Source organism: Dermacentor albipictus, chromosome 4 (assembly GCF_038994185.2).
Source record: "Dermacentor albipictus isolate Rhodes 1998 colony chromosome 4, USDA_Dalb.pri_finalv2, whole genome shotgun sequence".
Taxonomy (NCBI): Eukaryota; Metazoa; Arthropoda; class Arachnida; order Ixodida; family Ixodidae; genus Dermacentor; species Dermacentor albipictus.
The window spans coordinates 148,183,871-148,205,134 of record NC_091824.1 but is presented as its reverse complement, the minus strand read 5'-3'; the positions used below and the strand labels follow the sequence as shown (position 1 = coordinate 148,205,134).

The 21,264-nt window shown below is 47.1% G+C and overlaps 1 long non-coding RNA gene across 1 annotated transcript in view; it reads left to right on the top strand.

Annotated features, from left to right (window-relative positions):
- LOC139059725 (uncharacterized) overlaps window positions 1–21,264 on the top strand; it is a 117,841-nt gene that overhangs the window by 70,386 nt on the left and 26,191 nt on the right. The window lies entirely within an intron of this gene.

Here is a 21,264-nt window from a genome sequence, read left to right as displayed (position 1 = left end):
TGAAATCATATTTTGAGCACAGAAAACAGTGTGTCACTATTGGATCAAAAATAAAAAAATTCATCAGCAAGGAAATTAACACAAGGCGTCCCACAAGGAAGTGTACTTGGACCTATTTTATTTAATATTTATATTAATGACATAAGCAATATTAGTGAACATGCGCAGTACATAGTCTATGCGGATGATAATAGCCTTTTTTTTTCAGATCACTTGACATTGCGCATCTTACAAGTATGTCAAACAAGACTTTAAACCTGTTACAAAACTGGAGTAATTTAAACTCACTACCAATCAATGCGAATAAAACTAAGACCGGGTTGTTTACGCCACCACACAGAAAAGTAAACTGCAATACTGTTCTTTATCTGGGTAACAGAAAGGATAGAATTAGTTGGTAATGTTAAAATGTTAGGAGTAATTTTTAACAAACATTTAATTTGGGATGCACACGTTGAGCGTATTATGCCCCCTTTGGCGAGAGCATGTGGAATATTCTGTCGATTACGACACATACAGCCTTCTAATGTAAAACTGATGCTACATAGCAGTCTCTTCCTTTCACATGTTAGCTAATCCAATCTAGTGTGGGGTGCAACGTCGGAAGCAAAGATTAGAAGCTTAAAAACATTACAAAAGAAAACTGTCTGACGTATTTTAACGAACTGTTTGATGCACGTACACTCGAGATATTTCGCGCTTTTAATGTGCTTCCTATCGAATATTTGTGTGATTGTAACCTAGTCTTAAAAATAAAAAAAATATTTTCGTGTAACAGCAAGGCTTTCATAAATTTGTGCAACTTAGTCGAATCAAAGGAAGCGTTCTGTGAATCAGATGACGGAGCAAGTGGGTGCTACCTTTCACAAGAACTAATTACGGTTTCAAGCGATGGCAGTACCAGGTGCCGAGAATATTTTGCATGATATATGCTTCCCATACCGAACTAAACGCTATTACGAGAAAGGCACTGAAATTAAATTTACCTTATAAAGGTCAAGTGTTCTAAATTATAAGGTTTGCAAATTTTTACCGTGTTCCAAATCTATCGCTTTTCTGTCGTTCCGCATTTTTTAAGTTCCACTGAACATTACTGTTACATTCTGAGTAAAACTGTTGGTATTATTTTTAATCTATATTTTTACAGGTTTTGCTTGTCATCTGTGCATGATTTTTTTTATTTCTTTTTTGGAAATAGATGTATGACTACACGTATAGATGTTGGGTAGGTGTAGATACGTATGTGGCACAGATTTGAATATATATAGATGCTATACATGTTCTGATGTGAATATAGATGTATTATAATATCAATTCGTTTCGTACATATGTAACACATTCTATTTGTGAATATGCTGCAGCTGGTTGTCAAAGTAAGGAGACAAGAACGTCGTCAAGCTGCGGTTGTGCAGCTTTCAGAGCGCAGCTCTCTGGCGCCCGTTCCTGCTTTTCGCGTCGCCGTCGTGCCTCGCCGCTGTCCCTCGCCGTAACCACCTCTGTAGCCGGGGCCAGCGCACTGCTCTAGCTGCACGCGCTCCTGGCGTCATCTGTCGCGCACTGCGCGAGTATTGCTCTCTTCGCTCCTTCTTCACTGCCACCCCTATGCGGCGGCAATCAGAACGCCGGCTCGGTGGCAGCTGATCTCGATGATGTGCTGCTGCCCAAGCCGACACGCACAGCCGCTGCCGTTCGCCACTGCGTGTAACGCTCCGTCCCCCCTCCTCCGTGGCGGTGACCTTGCGAGAACGCGCGGTGTTCTCCGGTTGCCGAAGCGCCGGCTCGGTATCAGCGGGTCGCGGTGCGCGCTTTCCAAGCCGAAACGCAGAGCCAGAAGGCGTTCGGCTCAAATGCGGGCTCGCGACAGTTATACTAGAAATGTTCATGCACGATCGACTGACAACTTTCTTGGCTTCCTCACAGATTATCCTAGTTGGCGTCTATACGCTCGCAGAGTTTGCTGACGTCGCAGAATCTTGCATAATCTGCAGGGAAATTGCACAGAAACAGAAAAACAAAATACAATGTATATAACAGCGTTGTTGTAAAGAGGCACATCTTCTCAAAACCAGTTCCCCGGCTGAATAACTGCTGCATGCATCCTACCTCCCTCTTACCGTCGCTGTTTTTGATAAATTTTTTCGCAGTACAGTACAGAATGTTGAGAAGAACTGAGGAAAAATAAACCATCGATTGAATAAACGAAAAAAACAAATACTGGTGAGCAAGTGCATGTATACGGAGAAATAAGAACAGGGGATGCTTGGGGAAATACCTGTCCCGGTCCATCGTACGTTTCCATGCACGGGAAAGGCGCGCCAAGCAATTTCAGAGGCGTCTATTCGCTCAAAGCACGGTGCGTGTTCCTGGCGTTTCTGACTGCCGGTACTGCACCCGGCGCTGCAGGGATACGGAGGGAGGTTGCTGTGCGTGCATTTCCGAGCCGCAGATGGTACGAGCAGGCTCGCGACAGCATTGGCTGCAATTTCCATCGGAGGCGGTGTTCCGAAACGAAAGAGTTGCGGCGCCGTCGCTTGCTGCGGCGGCTACGCTGCGATTTGGCGCCCATTTCCATATAACACTTCCTCCCAAACAACCCATTCCTCCCTCGTCCCTTTACCGCACCTAAGCATCGCAACCGTCCTTCAAGCAATATCAAGGGGTGGAGGCACCTCAGCGCAGCGCTTCACAACCACATAAACACAGAGTGCGGCAATCGGCGCCGACAAGCTGCGTTACAAAAGCCCTGTGAACGCGAGCGCGCGAGCGGTGCTTTGCTTGCAAATGGGGCCTAAAACGGTACAGGTGGTGAATGGAGTAAGCGAGCAATAAGTTTTTCTCTCTTCCTGCTCACTTGGGTGGCCTTTCAGGAAGAAAAAAGAAAGAGGGAGGGAGACAGGGAACGCTGATGGAGGTAAAATGACAATAAAACGCCGCTTGCGGAGCCATGAACGCAGCAACGTTGGTGCTCTCTAAGAATTTGAACCCTCTTTGAAGACTTGCCGCATGCTGAAGAGACAGCAGAGGATGTTAAACATGAAAATCACAAAATATCGATTGCACTGTTGCCGCTGCGCCGGTATTCTTCCAGGCTTGTAAGCTACTTGTTAAACGTGTAAAATATAACATACAAGAACAGCGGCGTCCACCATTGAAACTTTGAGTGGACTGTGGTACGCTGCCTGCGCCTCATTGATACGAATTGCTTCGTGTCTGAATATTCTGTTGCCACTTGCTGCTGTAAGTGACTGTGACGGCGGAAGAGCTACTCCCGGAGCTATATTCAGAAGACTTGGGCTGGCAGACGGCCATGGCTAGACGCGCGGTCACCAGGAATACCGGTGCCAGGAGCTTCGTGACTAATATGGAAGGCGTTCTGCCTAAGGCTGCAGTGCCTGCCGGTGAGCGGCAAAGTGGAGATAGACTAAAGAGAAAGTTAATCAAGGCAGGGCGAATGCCTCCGCTCCCAAAGCAAGACGCCAAGATCATAATTCGTCCCAGGGGCACGCTCCACGTATCCAGGGTTTGAGCAACGACTCTTGGCAGAGAAATAATGGAGGCGACAGGGATCGAGGATGCCAAGGCCGGGGCTTACGTAATGTGCCCGCACTTGCAGCAGGACACCGGGGTGGTCAGCACTCCAGCTCGAGAGGATGCAATGAGGTACATCAGAATCAAGGCGATCGAAGTGGTGAACAAATACTATGAAGTCAGCGCATACGAGGCGGCTCCGCATTATACGTACAAGGGAGTGTTAAGAAGTATCTCGTTAGGCGACGGTCCGGGAGACCTAGAGAGGAACATCGTCAACAAAAGGAACCCCCTGGCTTTAGGGGCTAAGAGGATCAAGAACACGGGAATTGTTATCTTGGCTTTCAACGGCTTGAAGGTGCCCAAATTTGTGCATTACGGTCCAGTGCTGGGGCGATGATTCTTGTACCGCAAGCAGATGGACAATCGCTACGCGTGTGGCAGGCTGGGCTGTCGAGCTGACGTATGCCCGACTCCGGAGGCCGTGACGTTCCGGGGTTGTGGCGCGTCGAACCCGGACGATCAGCACCACTGTACCCCAAAATGCAAACTCTGTGAGGAACCGCACATGACAGCAGACGAAGTGTGCAAGCAGCGATATCAAATCCCGTACGTCGTGACAAGGCGGCAGAAGAAGGCAGCAGAAGCTTCTGGACACCAGGCATCAGCAGCGCCATCTGGCAACGCCAGTGGAGGTGCCAGGGGCAGTCAGCATTCGACACAAGAAAGTAGCGGATGCTCCCATTCCAGGGGGCGCTACAAATTTAGGGGACGCACCCGTTCCAGAGGGCGCTCCCGTTCCAGAGCTGGATCTAGATCCCGGTCCAGGGGCGATCCAGCTCCCGGTGCCAAGGGGCAGTAGGACGTGTCCGGTTTGAGAGGTCGCGGTATCGGGATCGCCAGTCCGTGGGACAGCCAACCTGGGCCGATCGAGTTCGCGAGGGAGCTACGGAGCAGGTAACGTGGGGTTCGCCGCCAGAGCACAGCAAAGAGAGCGAAAGGCTTGCAGAACTCGAGCATGAGAATAAGATGATGAGGGCCACAACAGCTAGCCTCATCGTTGAGATAGCAGAAATTAAGAAGGCAGGAGGTAAACAGCCTGCCATGGTCAATAGACAAACGCCTCAGCTGCGGGAATACCTATGGCAGAGGAATGCCAGACGGAGACGTTCTCAAAAAGCATAAAAGTGTCTTCACTGCCTTCTGAACCAATGATTGGTGGGGATGGTGCTCTAGTACTGTCTGCTCACTCAGAGGATGATAATCTAATTTGCTTAATGTGTTGGACAAAGATTCTCTTTGTGCTTGCAATTGAGGACGGTGGCACAATAGGTGGTCAATGTTCTCCTAGCATCCGCAAACATCACATGCAGGCCTATCAGCCAGTCCAATTAGTGCTGAGTAAGCTTTGGTGAAAGCTACTCCCAGCCCCAACCGACACAAAAGAGACGCTTCGCGCCGGTGCAGTCCGGACGGAGATCTGAGTTGCAGTGAAGGATTTAGTTTGTGCAGTCTGGTGTGCCTTGTATGTGTAGTATTCCAGTCTGCTAAGGAGAGCATGTGTGCTAGAATGCGAAGTTGGCTCACAGCGTCGGTCCTTGAGAGAAGAATGCGGACGCAGCGGTCTTCTTTCTTTGACGTCCGAGCCGCCTTATCTGCGTCATCCTTTCCATTGATACCGCAATGACCTGGAATCAATTGAAATAAGATATCTTGGCCTTTTCCTCTCAAGTGGTGGACAACTTCCACGATTTCGCACGTGAGCTGATCGTGAGTTCAATGTCGGAGAAATGACTGTACACATTGCAAGGCCAGCCTTGAATCGCAGAAGACAGTCCACTTTCGAGGACTTTCAAAATTTATCACATCAAGCGCGTCGCGGAGAGCCGCGAGTTCTGCAGCTGTAGACGTATTGATATGGCAAGTCTTGAACCGCTGGGTTATTCTTATTGTGGGTATAACTACAGCGCCACCGGAACTGGTTGATGTAGTTGAGCCAGCAGTGTAGACGTGTGTGCAGTCACTGTATTTCTCGTACAAGAGGAGTAAAGTAAGTTGCTTGAGTGGTGATGCTGGCAAGTCCGGCTTTTTCGAAAGTCCTGGGATTGTCAGGTTTACTTGAGTACGGCTCACGCACCATAGAGGAATCGAAAGTCTTGCCGCAGGTGCGTAACCTGTCCTGACAGAGGCACAGTGCGCGAAGCAGTTGCACTGAATGTCGATGGGGCATTTCTACTGGGTGACTTGCGAGGTGGGGGCTAGGGGTCCGGGCGAAGTGTCTTATGTGCACACGCATTGTTTCGATGGTAACGCGTGTTCTAAGAGTGTAATCTTGAGCAACTGATATAACTTCACTCGTTGACGCACTCTGTGGTAGGCCAAGGCATATCTTGAGGGCTTGGGCTTGGATGCTTTGGATTGTATTCAGGTTAGTACTGCATGTATTTGAGATGAACGGTAGGCTGTATCGCAGGAATCCAATAAATAGAACGATGTACAGTTGCAGAATAGGTTGCATTGACACACCCCAGGTCTTTCCTGCTAGAAACTTAAACATGTGGCAAATTCCTGTCAGGCATTTTCTCACGTAATTCACGTGAAGGGTCCAGGAGAGATTTCTGTCAATGACCACCCCCACAAATCTGTGACTTGTGTTATACGAGATCAGCTGTCCGTCGACAGATATAATGTATGGAGACATTGGTTATCTCGAATTGAGCAAGTTGCGCGACAAGTCGGCGGAGCACTTAACGGACGTCCTCAACCAGATGTGGAAAGACGGAAGAGGGCTACCGTCATCCTCATCCCTAAGCCGGGCAAGCCTCCCAGTCTCGACAACATCATACCGATTTCACTCACTTCGTGCATTGGCAAGGTGGCCAAACACGCAATCTTACACAGGGTCACATAATACCTGGAAGACCGGGATATTTACCCGCAAAATATGATAGGCTTTCGGCTTGGACTGTCAACGCAGGAAGTTGATCAAAGATAAAGTCATTGACCGTAACATGAGAACTATACTCGAATTAAACCTGAAGATGGCGTTTGATAACGTTTTCCACTCCTTTGTCTTGAGCCAAATCTCCAGCCTCGGGTTGCGCAAGCATCTCCACGACTACACGAGACCATTCTTTGCGGACAGAGAAGCCACTCTCAGGGCGGGAGACCTCGCTTCGGACTCGGTTCGGCTGGCTTGCAGAGGGACGTCAGAGGGGTCTGTCATATCCGCAACCCTCTTTAACCTTGCCATGATCGGTCTTTCGAAGAGACTCTCTGAAGTCGACGGTATTCATCACACAATATATATGGACCAATGAGGGCGGTGTCATCCCCAGGGTGGACTCCTTCCGGGTCCTGGCTATGACGGTCGAATCGAACGGCTCCAATAGCCTGATGGTGTCTAAACTAGCCAAGAAAACGGATATTGCCATCAGACTCATACGGAGAGTTGCCAACTGGCAGCAAGGTCTTGAACAATCTCGTGAGCTGGTGTATGCCTTAGTGATGTGTCATTTTACTTACGTGGCGGCCATGCACGATTGGCAAATGTCGGAGAGGGACAAGCTCAACACGTTGATCATGAAGACTATCAAGAGTGCCCTCGGGCTCCCCATGTACACAAGCTCGGAGAGACTGATGTGTCTCGGCATGCACAACACGTTGGAAGAGATTGCGGAAGCGCAGGGGTGGGCCAAATACGCTAGGCTGTCCCACCACCCAAGCGGGTAGGAACATCCTGCGGGAGCTGGGGGTTCCTCCGGCGGAAATCGAGTCTCGCTTTTGCGGTCTCCCTCGGGAACAGCGGAAACGCATCGTCGTTGCTCCAATTCCACGCCACGTTCATTCCGAACATAATGTGCGTCGGAAACGAGCTAGGGTCAAGGCTCTCCTGGTCCAGGCTTGGGAACGGGCTCGGGATTGCTGTTTTATCGAGGTTGCCCGGTACCCCGACGGGATGGCGTTCGTAAAGGTGGGCATCGTTCACGATGGGAAAATCACGAACTGTACGATGGTTCTAACGTAGTCAGCTGAGGTGCCGGAGCAGGTGGTGACAGCCCTGACCCTGCTGGACGACAGAAGGACCACGATCTACAGCGACTCGAAGGCGGCTGTACGACCGTTCACCAAGGGCACCATTTCGGAGCAGGTCCGGCGGATTATGCGGGACAAGGATACCAAGCCGTACACGATTATCTGGTTTTCCGCCCACATGGAGAAGATCGAGGGCGCCCCGACAAACCTCAAGAAGTCGGCCCATAGAGCGGCGCGAGGAGTCGTCGACCGCATAGCTATCGGGTGGCGCGGCGCTGAGGTTATGGACAATCGGGACCCTCCCTCCTCATATAAGCAAGCATTTTTACATGGGATGGAGACGATATCCTACGCCACATAGGAAACTAGGCAGACCACAGGCTTCAAAACTCAGGTTACTCCAGGTCGAGCATACCTAAACCTCGCACTGTTACACAGAATCTATCGAGAGATGCAATCCACGAATATTTGCGAGCTATGCTCAGACGTAGCTAATTTAGAACACATGCTCTGGTGGTGTTCCGTGTTACGCGATGGCGACGGCGTCACGTCGTCCAAATGGTAGGCTGCCCTATACAGCCCCGATCTTGAAGCATAGCTATAAGCTGTCCATCGGGTCCGCTACGCAGCAGAGAGGCTCGGCCTTTCTGTACCGACGTGGGAGCGGCCCGCTACGTGCTGACGCGCGTTCCTAATGACCAGAATAAAGTTTTACCATACCATACTTGCTGCTGATGTCAGCTTGTATTGAGGAAATATTTGGAGTGAGGCTAAATATTCGCGTAGGCTGAAACCCCAGAGAGCCGTATTTCCATATATCGCCCCCCATGTGGCAACAGGCGTCTTTTCATGGCTGAGCTCAACTCTGTGTTATCAATCACGTCTAGGAACCGGTGAATGTATCTGCCTCCCAGGTGACATTAATATAGATAAGCTACGTGTAACAGTAGGGAGAGTTGCTGATTATCTAGATACACCGTCTACATGGGGAATTGAAACGACAATCCATGCAGAAACTCGCGAGGAATTTCTATCTCAATCCTTGTTTCATCTTGAATTGATCATGTAAATGTTCGTATGTTCGTGCCCATAATCTAGAAGTTAACTCTGCCATTGCACAGGTTAAGCTTTCTGACCATTACTTCGTCTGCTGTTCACTGAAACACACTGTGAATCCCTAATTACCATACGCTATTAATGCCATCAAACATATTTGCAGAACTGATCTAAGGCTGTTTTTTGAATTGAATTGAATTGAATTTTATTTCTCGTTCATTCAAACGAGGGTAGACTGACACTAAAGGTTACTCCAGGTCGAGCATACCTAAACCTCGCACTGTTACACAGAATCTATCGAGAGATGCAATCCACCAATATTTGCGAGCTATGCTCAGACTTAGCTAATTTACAACACATGCTCTGGTGGTGCTTTTATTTTTTTTTGCGCATGTTGTTGCTCTATATTGCTCCATAAATTCGCTGACGTTTATTTCGTGTATAATTGTACAACTTTAGGATGCCATTAGAATCTCAAATGCTTACTTGTACTTAGCTGTTGCTGTACATTGTACTATACATTTGAAGAATCGAATGACCATGGACATTGCTACCATGAATTTTCACAGTAACCAACGCTGTTGTAACGCGGGGGGCCTGACAAAGGTCTCAGCCCCCCGAACGACAGGTTTGACAGCAGATCACACACATATGCACAATTTTGCGCGTTACAACAGCGTTGGTTACTGTGAAAATTCATGGTAGCAATGTCCATGGTCATTCGATTCTTCAAATGTATAGTACAATGTACAGCAACAGCTAAGTACAAGTAAGCATTTGAGATTCTAATGGCATCCTAAAGTTGTACAATTATACACGAAATAAACGTCAGCGAATTTATGGAGCAATATAGAGCAACAACATGCGCAAAAAAGAAAAACAAAATAGAACATCCTAATTGTGTGCCAAAAGTAATAATAATAAGTTTGATAAGCTAGTCCAAGAAAATGATTGGGATAGCTTTTTAGGTACTGTGTCACCGGAAAATATGTATCGCGAATTCGTAGCTGCGTTTGATTCTTTTAGGCAGACGGCAGCAGGTGTTGTCAAAATTAGGCAATGTAACCCGAGCCAGAAATGGATGACCAGTGAAATCCTAACCGCTATGAAAGAAAAAGACTTGCCGTGGACTAAGGCCAAGCGCTCGTCATACTGCGTTGACATGCGCTTCAAATATAAATATGCCAGAAACAAGGTAAATGCATTCATTATATTTGTGAAATGCACTTATATTAGTGAGCAATTTCAAGGAACTCGGTCTCACATAAACAAAACGTGGTCCCTTATCAACAATCTTAGAGGAGGCAACTTTTAAACGCGCCTAAACAGTGCACTTTATCTTATTTTTCTGCAGACTATGGCAAACGTTTTAAATCAGTCCCTTTCAAGTAACTCGGGATTGAGAAAATGGATAGCTTGTTACATTTTTGTTACATTCAGCATATCTTCCCTTACTCTCGCTTGATGAACTGAGGTTCATTGTTTTTATCCTTAAGACGAATAAATAATCAGGCTTTGACAAAACCTCTGTGAGTGAACTGCACATCAATTTTGACGTAATTAAACATTTATTGCCATCTCTTTTAAACTTTGTTTTGGATCATGGTGTGATTCCAGTTGAAATGAAAACCACGACAGTAATTCCACTTCATAATCAAGGTGCACGCAATAATATTGAAAATTACAGACCTATTTCGATAATTCTCTGTATAGCTCAAATATTAGATAAACATTTGGCTCTTACGATAACACATTTTCTAGATAATCATAGTGTATTATCATCACATGAGTACGTATTTATGCAGGGGAATGGCACTGACGCACTGTAAGAAGATTTCTCTGATCTATTGAATTCCGCACTAGATCGCAACCATGGTAGCCTGTGCTCTCTTTATGGATGCCTCTTAGGCATTTGACACTGTTTGTCACGACATTTTGTTACAGAAACTCACTCTGCTAGGCCTTCGTGGATTATTCTTGAATCTATTAGCTAACTTTCTGCAGCATAGACGACATCGTGTAAAAATGGGAAATGGTTTAAGTGTGTTTACATGTATGTATGCTGGGGCCCCTCAGGGCTCAATATTAAGCCCCCTGCTCTTTAACATTTATGTGAATGATTTATCCAATGTAGTAGGCGATCATATAGACCAATACGCCAATGATACAGTTCTTTTTTCCTGTGCAAGTAATCTGTCCGATGCAATTAGCTCCTTACAGAATAAGGTAACTTAAGCTATGAACTGGTTCGCGGCTAATTTAATAAGTGTCAACCCTTCTAAAACGAGATTTGTATGCTTCCATAACCCCGCGAAAAAAAATCCTGCCTTTGAAACCGTTATTCTTACACATATCTGACTGTTATACATGCTCATGTCAACCTGTTAAATACGCATCTTCTGTTAGGTGTCTCAGATTGCTTTTTTACTGTTATCTTCTATGGAACTCGCATCTGTCTCACCTCTGTAACAGGTTGCGCGCGGTCTCTTGTGTATTAGTCAATATGCGATGTCTTATGCCAACCTTTGTGCGAAAAATTGTGAATGCTTTAGTCTACAATGTGATACGTTATGGCTTGACTGTTTATGGTCACTGCACCCTTAGATGGAGCTCAAGAATTAACTCAATTTTACGTTCCCTGTTGTCAATAAGGGTGTAACGATTTGTGTCCAAGGAAAGATATAGATGTCTTCAAGTTGTTGAATTTACCAAACTTCACTTCCCTGATTGCCAAAAGTGTTGTAATTAAACACTTCTGGAATAATGATTTTAACCTACGGTACACACCAGCCCGTTCCCTAAGATCGAACGAGCTGCATGTTATCCCCAAGACGGCAACAAAGTATGGAAGAAGAACGCGGCAATATTATGTTCCAGGTATATTTAATAAATTACCAACGCCTGTGTTAGAAGCTAACACAAGGCATGGATTCCAGAAATTACTCAGGATTTTCAAAGTGTGAAAGTACACTTTGTATACCTTTAATATTTCGTTCCGCCCCGCTAATGCTAACTCCGCTAATAACCATGCGCAATTTTTTGTGACCTGATGGTCAGGCACTGCCAGTCAGGCCCCCTGAGGCTTCGGCAGGCCTGCTATCTGTATTTTGTTTTCCTCTATGCACAATAAAGATCGTATTGTATTGTATTATTATAAATGCGAAAAAAAAGCAAGCGCAGCTCATTCCGATAAGTGCAGCGAATAGATTGAAAGACATACTGTCGTAAGTCTTTCGATTTCTTGCCTTCATTTCACACTACATCAGAGTTTAGGATAGCGGGCTCCCCAGGAAACTACACAAATAAATCATAAGCATAGAAATAAATGACTCTAGGAAACCTACAGTGGTTGCTCACATTATTTCTTAAATGAGCTAATAGTTCACATGAACGGGTCTCCTGCCTTTATGGAAACACAGTGCTTGCTCTACGCTTGTATTGCAAACGGCATGCATTGACTATAGGACACATGTACCGCACCACAATTTAGCATATTTTGCAATGACTGCGCTGTTGTTATTGTTTTTTTGACATACGCTCTTGACATGCGTTTTTTTGGGTTGCGGAAAAGACACTGCCCATCAAGAGGCAATTTTCCAGAACACATTGGACATATCCTGGTGTGTACCTACATAGGCATTGCGCCGTTGATATCATGCGGGCAGTTGTCGTGTCAAAAAGCGGGCACCGTAGCATGAATTGATATTTAATGTAAATTTCCATATCCAACTGGCTCCTTTTTATGGGAAGAGAGCGAGTAAAAAATTAGGTGAAAGGAAAGAAATGCCGCTCCGCTACCACAAAGCTGAAGAGAAGAAGATGAAGAGAAAAATAAAACTAGTATAAAGCGCTGACAGCAACTTAGGAACGAGAACCACATTTCTGTGTTTAGGCAACTGTGAATTACGAACTCCTATTACACGTTCTGAGAAAGATCCGCCAAATAGGGCCCTAACTAAAATAGGAAAACTTGCGAAGGTGTAAAAGAATGGAAGAATGATACACAGCATCGCTGTGCTAAATACGTGGGTATGCTATATAGTTTTCAGTCGCGCAACGCCAGTTGCGTGTTACACATTGGCCGGGGCTAGAACTTTTACTCATACGCCTAAACGTGCAACCAATGAGCGTTAGCTTAACAAGTGCCATTCCTAGGTGGTAACCATGAATCAGAAGTTACGAAAGACAGACAGCCATTCAAAATGGACCCCTTGCATACGTGACGACACCCCCGCTAGCACAACGCGCCCACGTACGTCATGCCAGAGGGGAAAAAGAAAGAGAGATATGTACTCGGCAGTGAGAATATAAAGGTGCGAACAGAAGCAATGTGCAGAACCTTGCAAAGGTCTTAAAGTAGTTCTCTTGCTCGAGTTACTTGCGACATCATGGAATCAATAAAGCTAAGATGAGTAAGAAGGAAACGAAGAAAGAAAACTGGCGTTTGAAGGGTTTGTTTCTTGATTCGTCCGGCACCCGTTTTGCTTGCTACACGGTGGCGGTGTGTTCTCTCCTTTCGATACACATTATCCCGCGCTTGAGATGTTGCAGGCACGAGAAAGCGCGGTGGAAGCTAAACTGGCATCGAGTGTGAAACACGGACGCGGAAAGCAAAGCCAGGTATACTTCTTTGCTATGTACCGGCTTCCCGCGTGTCTATACATCTCAAGAGCACAGGGACCCATTCTTCACGTCCAGCGAATGTATGCGTGGGAAGCCGAGCCCCAGTGTGCCGGAGAGGAATATTCATGCTCGCGAAGCTGGTGATAAAGAAACAGAGAGAGAGAGAGAGAAAACAAGGGAAGGAAGCAAATAACTCGATGCCGCCTGACAAACCTCTGTCGCAAGGCCCGGCGATGGCCGTGCGTTTGCTCAACGTTGGAATCCGCTTAGCCCGGTGTGTAAGCGACGGCTACGCACATACCCGCATAGGCGCATCCAGTGCGCGTGCGATGCCGCTCGTCTGGGCGTGAGTGCCGGCGCCACTTTCATGCCGAACGCCACAAGCGTCGCGAAATAGCGGCGCAGAGGACAGAAGAGAAAGGGCAGACGTGCATTCAGCATGCATGCGCCCAACAGAGGGAGCGCCCGCGCTTCTTATGGCCAGGCACCAACCACCAAAGCAACAGACTGGGATGCCGCACCGCTCGCGAGCAACACGCCCTATATGAACGAAAGAAAGAGACGAGCTCAAAGATGGAAATAGAGCGGCAGGCCGGCCTTGTCCTTCATCGTCTCGTTTATTCGTGTTTCGCTGGCATTGGCTTCCCTTTCTTTCCTTTGGTGGCATCCATAGTTCTTCTTCCCTCTCACCTTCTTTTTTTTGTCTTTTTCTCGGTCGGGAACGTTGGTAGGAAAGCAGGTGGTGGCAAAGCAAACATTCACGCAGCTGGCTCGGCCATCTTCAGCGTTCTCGCAAAAGATGGGCTTGCGGGCGGCCCGCGCGTTTGTGTCTGGCGGCCATAGGGTCACGTTTCCTTTTTTCCCGGGAGACGCATCGTGCATCTTAAATTGGCTTACGCTTCTCCGCTCGCCTCGCATGCGCGCAGAAGGACGCCTTCGGGCGCCCGCCTGCCTCTCGCGCTGCGGCGGTTTCTTACGAGCCGGCTCTTCTTTCTCGGCTATGCAGTCGCGCGCTCTGAAACGGCCGCTCGAGTGTATGTGCTCGGAGAAAAGCAGTCTCCGAGCCTCAAATCGAGCAGCCGCCGTGGGATACGCACTGCGAGCTGCATCTGGCATATATCTGTTTACTCATTTGCAAGAACAAAGCAAGAGCGAAGCTTGCTGGCACGTTCTTGGAACCTGCCGTGGCCACACGCGTCTGCTGCAGTGCGTTTAGCGCTCAGGCGGTGCCAGGCAGGGGCGCTGGCAACGACTTGTTTTGTAACAGTTTGTCGGCCCGCGAGCGTCGTCGTCCCTTGCTTTGTGAGTATGTAAATTTTAATCGGACACGCACGTGGATTCTGGCGCGTTTCGCAACAAGCTCGCTTCGTTACTTTCTTATCGGGGGAGACCCTCCGTCTCCTGATGCGCCGCGCGCGCCGCCTGAGCTCATTAAGATGCAAGATTCGAGCTCGTGGGTGGGAAAATGCGGTTTCGAGTCGGCCGAGTTTTCTTCGGCCGGGCAAACGCGAAAAAATACTCGCCGCAAATGTGCGGTGCGCCGTTTGCGCCAGACGTCGCGAAGTCCAATTAGTAGCATCTCCGAATGCGCGCTTTTCTCGGCCTTTCGGAGTTCAGCTAAACCTGCAACTAGCTCGGCTACGCGAAAGCGATGATGAACATTTTCTGCGCTCGACCTGTTCGTTTGTGAAATTGACTGAAACACATGCACATTGGCTAGGGTCAACGCACATCTACGCACACCCACAGCTATCGTTAACAAAAAAAATAATGTATACGGACTATTCTAGGCAAATAAGACGAAGTGTATGCTGTTTAGGGTCTTGTTGAGAAGCTACCAGCGATGTTATTTAGTCGTTGACATTCAATTCTTAAATAAAGGCAAGTCGCTAACTTTTTAATTGCTGCTCTAATTGTCAAGATGTCAATGAAAGGGTTGTAGGGAATCGTAAGGGGCGTAAAAATGATTTGTTTCTAGCAAGGTACACATCACGTGTTTACTTCTTCCGTCAAATAGAGAAAGCCCGCGAAATATGAAAAGTACCATGTACAACGCATCCATGAGCACTAAAGATCTCGGGCCGAATTCACAAAGCATTTCGTTCGTAACTGCTGTTTTTCATTGGCTGATTGCCTTCACTAATAATATGTCCTACATCACTGTTGGCTGGCAGGAACGCTTTTAGCGTAAGAACCTTTTTTATGGATACGGGTCCTCGTGTCTTATAAAAGTAGCGACAATGGCCGACAGCGGCTCGTGGTTTGTTCCAAGAGAAAGAAAAAAAAATATTTAAATTGCGCGCAGCTGATCCGCCGTGTCGCAATAAACGACCATGTGACGTTTGGCGGGAAATCCGCTTATTCGGCGTCTCTTTCAAATCCGTTCGCTTTTAGCTTTCCCTCTCCCTTTCCGCTTGGGTGAGCAAGCGGTAAAAGGTCCAGAAACTGAGAACGGGCAGGTAGGCACTTGCCGCACTGTGGACCTTTGCGATTGTGGAAGCTATGTGTAGACGTTTGCCGATTGGTTGCGAACGGAGAGCTATATCGCGTGTGCGGCGTGCATGGACTGCTAGCTGCTCCTGGCCCACACCAGGGGGCGTGCTGAAGCCATCGCCCAATCGCGTAGCTCGGCAGTGAAATCAAAGCCTTTCGCTTCTTGTCGAATATCCAGGTGCTTTAATGCGCACGCAATAGCAGCGTCACCAAGCAGTCACAGTGGGAAAGCAAGCTGCTAAAATCTGGTCGCTGGGTGGAGTGACAGCGGTAGCAAGCAGCATCGTGACGTAACGAGTGAATAGCTCCTCATGATCATTGCTTATCAAGATCAAGGAAATGCACTGACATGAGCGGCTAGCCTGAGATGAGCAACTTGCTTTCTCGCCGAAACTGTTTGACGGCGCTGCTCTAAACAAAGAAAAGTAAAGAAAATGAAAGAAAGATAACCTGAACGCCACCCAATCCAACATGCTAGCTTTTTGTCAGCAGTATAACACCAGGAACTATGGAACTTACAGTGTGAAAGTAGGATGTCAATATTCAAAAGCAAACGAAGTTTCGAAAAGCAGTTTGTGACTGATTGTTGGGTTAGATGAAAAATATCCACGATATTTGCGGTACCATTCTTGCTGTCTGCACAGAGTAGTGATTTAGACAGGTGCAAGAGCATTGAGAAAAGGTTAGACGAGTTAAAGCAAACTTGGTCGTTATCTTGAATGGCTTAGAAACATTTGAAAAAAAAATATGCGTCTTTCTGTCAGCTAACCGTCAAGTTATAAGTTATCTAACCTGTAGCGAAACCCGTGCTTACCAGCAATTCAACGTTACTGCGCTTTGCTCTAGTCAAAGTAACTTGCATTCAGGTTCCTCGTCGCTCAGCCTTTGTAAGAGAAGAAATCGCAAGACGTCAGGTCCAACGACTTATAAAACACACAAAGTAAGAAAAAGGAAAGACTCGAACAAGAACCAGATGTTTGAACAGGAGAAGATGTCTCTTGTGTGCCTGTCTGCCGCGCATCACTGATGGAGATAAATTTTTCCTGGTGTCAGACGCACCATTTCGTACTCTTCTGAGACTTGTTTCCGGAGCTTCAGTGTTGGCTCTGTTGTATTCTGTGAAAACGCACAATTTTTTTTTGTGAGTGTGTTCTTCTTCATCCCTTCTTTTTGCATGTTTATTTTGGTCTTGAGACTGAAAGAATGGCTTTGAGCGTCACGGCTGTCATTCTGCTAGTGGGCTTTACAAGGAAACAATACGCGTGCCTGTAAGTCAAGCATGTCGCTCCAGCCATGATATTCTGAATAGGTCATCGTATACAGGGTGTTTCACGTATCTTAAACCAAAAAAAAAATTATTGGGTTTTACGTGCCGAAACCACTTTCTGATTATGAGGCACGCCGTAGTGGAGGACTCCGGAAATTTTGACCACCTGGGGTTCTTTAACGTGCACCTAAATCTAAGTACGCGGGTGTTTTCGCATTTCGCCCCCATCGAAATGCGGCCGCCATGGCCGGGATTCGATCCCGTGACCTCGCGCTCAGCAGGCGAACACCATAGCCACTGAGCAACCACGGCGGGTTATCTTGAACCAAGGATTAAAAAAAAAAGAAAGTGGTTAGCCCCAGCTGAAGGAAACCAACGACGTATAGTTTTCATCATGTTGTGCTCCTTAGACTATTCTTTATGTTTAGCTTAATTATTGAATTAACTAAGATTAATTATGCCAAATTTTAATATTCACCATAGGGCCAAGCGCGTTTCGTTGCTTTGTGGAGAGGGTTCAGAAACGACCGACCCAATTTTTCTTTTGTGCTAACGCACATGCTGCGTGGCGATCTTTTTCGGCGTTTAAAGAAATCCGGCGGAATATGAAATGAAACCACGTGACTGCGCTCGTGCGCTATCGTATTGCAGCGCTCTGCAGCGTGCGCCGAGCCTATCACTTATGAGGGACGACGGCGCTTCCTTTCCGTGTGCCACCGCAAAAGATGCTGACGCACTATGAAGCCGATACCTAGAGCACGCACGGTTCTTTCGCATGAAGCGTGGCTGAGAGTGCTGCCATACGATAGCGCACGAATGCAGTCACGTGGTTTTATTCCATACTTCACGGGCTTTCTTTAAACACAGAAAAAGAAAAAGTCCCCACGCAGCAGGTACGTTGCCACGAGAAATTGGATCGGTCGTTCCTGAATCTCCTCTACAACGCAACGAAACGCACTTGGCCCTAAAGTGAATATTAAATATTTCGCAGAATTGATATTAGTTAATTAACGTATTAAGCGGGATATAAGAACAATACTATAAGGAGCGCCGCATGACGCCAAACCGTATGCCGTTGGTTTCATGCAGCTGCGCCTCACGACTTTCTCTAAATCAAGTTGGTTCAAGTTATACATCAAACACCCTGTTGATGTAGTAAAAAGGGACATGTTCGAAAAGTGAGAGAAAAAGAGGACAGTGCGGAAACGCTTGTGCACTTAGATTTACGTGCATGGCACTTAATCCGCAGTTCCTCCCTAAGCGTGCCTCATAGTCATATCGTATTTTTGACGCGTGAGGCTGCAGAGCTTATTTAAAGAGAGAACAGGGTGAAATACAAGCTGGTTAACTGACAGACGGCCGGTTTGATACTCTGCATGGGGGAAAAGGGTCTAGGGATTGATATAAAGTAGGAGAAGGCAGAAAGAGGGAGAGAGTTTACGCGCACCGTAGAAATCCGTTTGTTTAAAGAAACCATTAAATCGCGCGTCATGCAATCTTTAGCCACTGTGAAGGGTCGACCATTCAGTCTGCTGAGCGCGCTTCAAAGAGACTTACATTAGACTATGAAGTGGCTGCAATGGAAGCTGTAGTCACTTAGGGGGGAGCCAGCTCTTTTCCTGACAACGAGCGCGAACTTGTTAAGGCCGCCCGCAGTCGTAGTTGTATAGGCGATAAAGAGGTGTCTGCGTCCATTAAGGGTACCTTTTCACCACTGTAACCCTAATACTTCAATTATGTTGTCAAGATGTGATTACAGAGCCAGTCATCAAGAGGGAGATCGCATGCTGCAAATGAGACGTAGCCTGTCGACAGCGGCCGGTCAGTGAAAGACATTCACCGGCAAAACGCTTCTGCGGCTGCGAGAGCGTTGCTAAAGCTGCACTGGCAGACGGTGTATATGGTGAAAGACACAACGAAAAATAGCCTTGCAATACAAGGAAGTGCAGGCCCCATGATGACCTCCACGGCTTTTTTTGTTTTTCTTTTTATTTTGCGGTAGCAAAAAATACGAAAAAAATCGTTAGCGACAAATGTGACTAACAATACTTCGCTGACGAACTCGTAGGCTCCTCCGCCTTTCGTGGTGTCGCAGTATTGTGCATTCTGCCGTTACGATGTTTTGTGACGCAAACCAAGCTTTACCTTGTTTGCACAATTGTGATCTTGTGTGCGAGTTTCTTTTCACAAAAAATTCTGCGACCAGCTTACTCTTCAGCAACTTCATCATCTATACGCTACGTCTAACAAAAGTTAGCAGTACGATCATCGCTCAGATTTCTTAATTAAAAAATGCAATGCAACCCAGAGTCCTCGCGGTGACTTAAAGCTGGTGGTCGCCAGAGTGCGCAAGTATACAGGGACCAATTTGCACCGCGGCGACAAAGAGCATAGCTGCACCATCAAATGAAGAGACTTAGGGCTATTTTATGTCTGAATCGAACTAGGTAACCGCAGATGCTAAGGCTTGTGTATGCTGAAGAAACGGTGAAAGCGGTCACAAGAAAGTGTGCATGTAGCACGTGGTGATTTTTTTTATTTATTTATCACAATACCCACAGCACCCGTAGGCATTACAGCAGGGGGGGGGGGAGAAGGAAACAAAGAATCAATAAATAAAGCAGGCCAAACAAAACATATACCCGGAACGCTTTCTTACTCGCACATACACACAAAAACAATATCTTACTTCAGTGGGCATATAGAGTTTGAAAATACATCATTTGAGAGAATCGTTGTGACATCGGATGGTAGCTTGTTCCATTGGCTTATGGTTCTGGGGAAAAATGACATTTTAAACGCTTCAGTTTTGTAGGCTATTTCCTTAACCTTATTTTCATGGTCCAGCCGTTGAGAAACGTAATCAGGCTTGGAAAAATATTTCCCGGGATCCCGTCATCAACAGCCCCAGACGGCGCAGCACTGTCGCAGAGCTGCTTGCTCGCTTCAAAGCCCCTAGAAGACAGCCCAGCCGGCCTGACGCTTCCTTTGGTGGTGCATGTACTTAATTCAGTCAGTTGAACTTCCGTCGTTGCAGCGTTTTCTCGCCGCGGATTCATGCCTGGTGACCGTGAAACGCCGCAAAAGCTCCCCCAGGGAACTCATGTAGCTATAGATCTAGCAGCCGACACAGAGTTTTCTGCGGTTGGAACCATGCTGGTATGTCACGTGCCAGCGGGAGTCGAGAGAAAGATTTGCGCAGTCGTTCTGACGCCTTCGTGTGTTTGTGATCGTCGAGTGTCACGAGCACTTTATTAAGTTTCGTCGCAGGTGAGAGTGTGTGAAGACGAGATCTCTGGGATAGCACAGCTGGGTGGCTCTTATTTCATAATATATATGCGAGGCAAGAAATAAAGACTGGTCGCCAATAAAGAAAAAAAAAAGAAAAAAAAGAAAACGAAAGAAGATTACGTGCTTGGCTACATGAAAGACCGCTCCATACGCATTCGTTCGCACTGTTGTGTCCGTTCTTGCCTTTGCTGCAGGTTGCACATATGTCGCCAGTCAAGGTGTCCCACTCGTTATTCGTAGATACGTTCTGCGGCGGGCGGCACTCCCCGCTCGTCTCGCCACTGACTCTCTCTCGCTTCCATGGACGGTCATCCGGAGCTCAATGAAAATATTCCTGGAACATAGAAGACGTGCAGAATGCTTCATAAAGAGCAGAATTGGTTCAGAGAGAGAGAGAGAGAACGGTGCAGAGAGTTTCACCAGATGCCAGTTTCCAGACTGCTACCCTGCCCTGGGGTGTGGGCTACAGGGGTTTGAAAAGAGGCCGGACAGAGAGATGGAGAGAGAAATAGAGAGAGAGGGAGAGGAGAAAGGCCATTAAAGGCGTTCACAGAGACCGGTGGATCACAAAACGCGCAGTAACTTTTGCACGGCCTTCTGATGTGATGATAAGTCCTGTTGATGCTTTAGAACTCCTTTTTTATTCAATCAAGGCCGCCACTCAACCGGATGAACACAGCAAAGAGAAATTGTCTCTGTACACTGTACTGCGGGCACTGGCACAAAACACGATGCATTATTTCCTCGTCGTCACAGTCGCCACAACGCTTCTATTACTGAAGTGTTCTCACCGCGGCGATCGTCTCTTTATTACGCCAACCTCTACCGCGACTCCGGTCAATTAGGAAAGCCCTCTCAGGTGCGTGCAGGTGGCGTCGGATATGACTTTCTCGATTCTATACTCCAGCGAACGCTCTATAAACATGACGTTGCACGCGACCGTCGCAGATTTCATTGTGTATGCGTTGCTG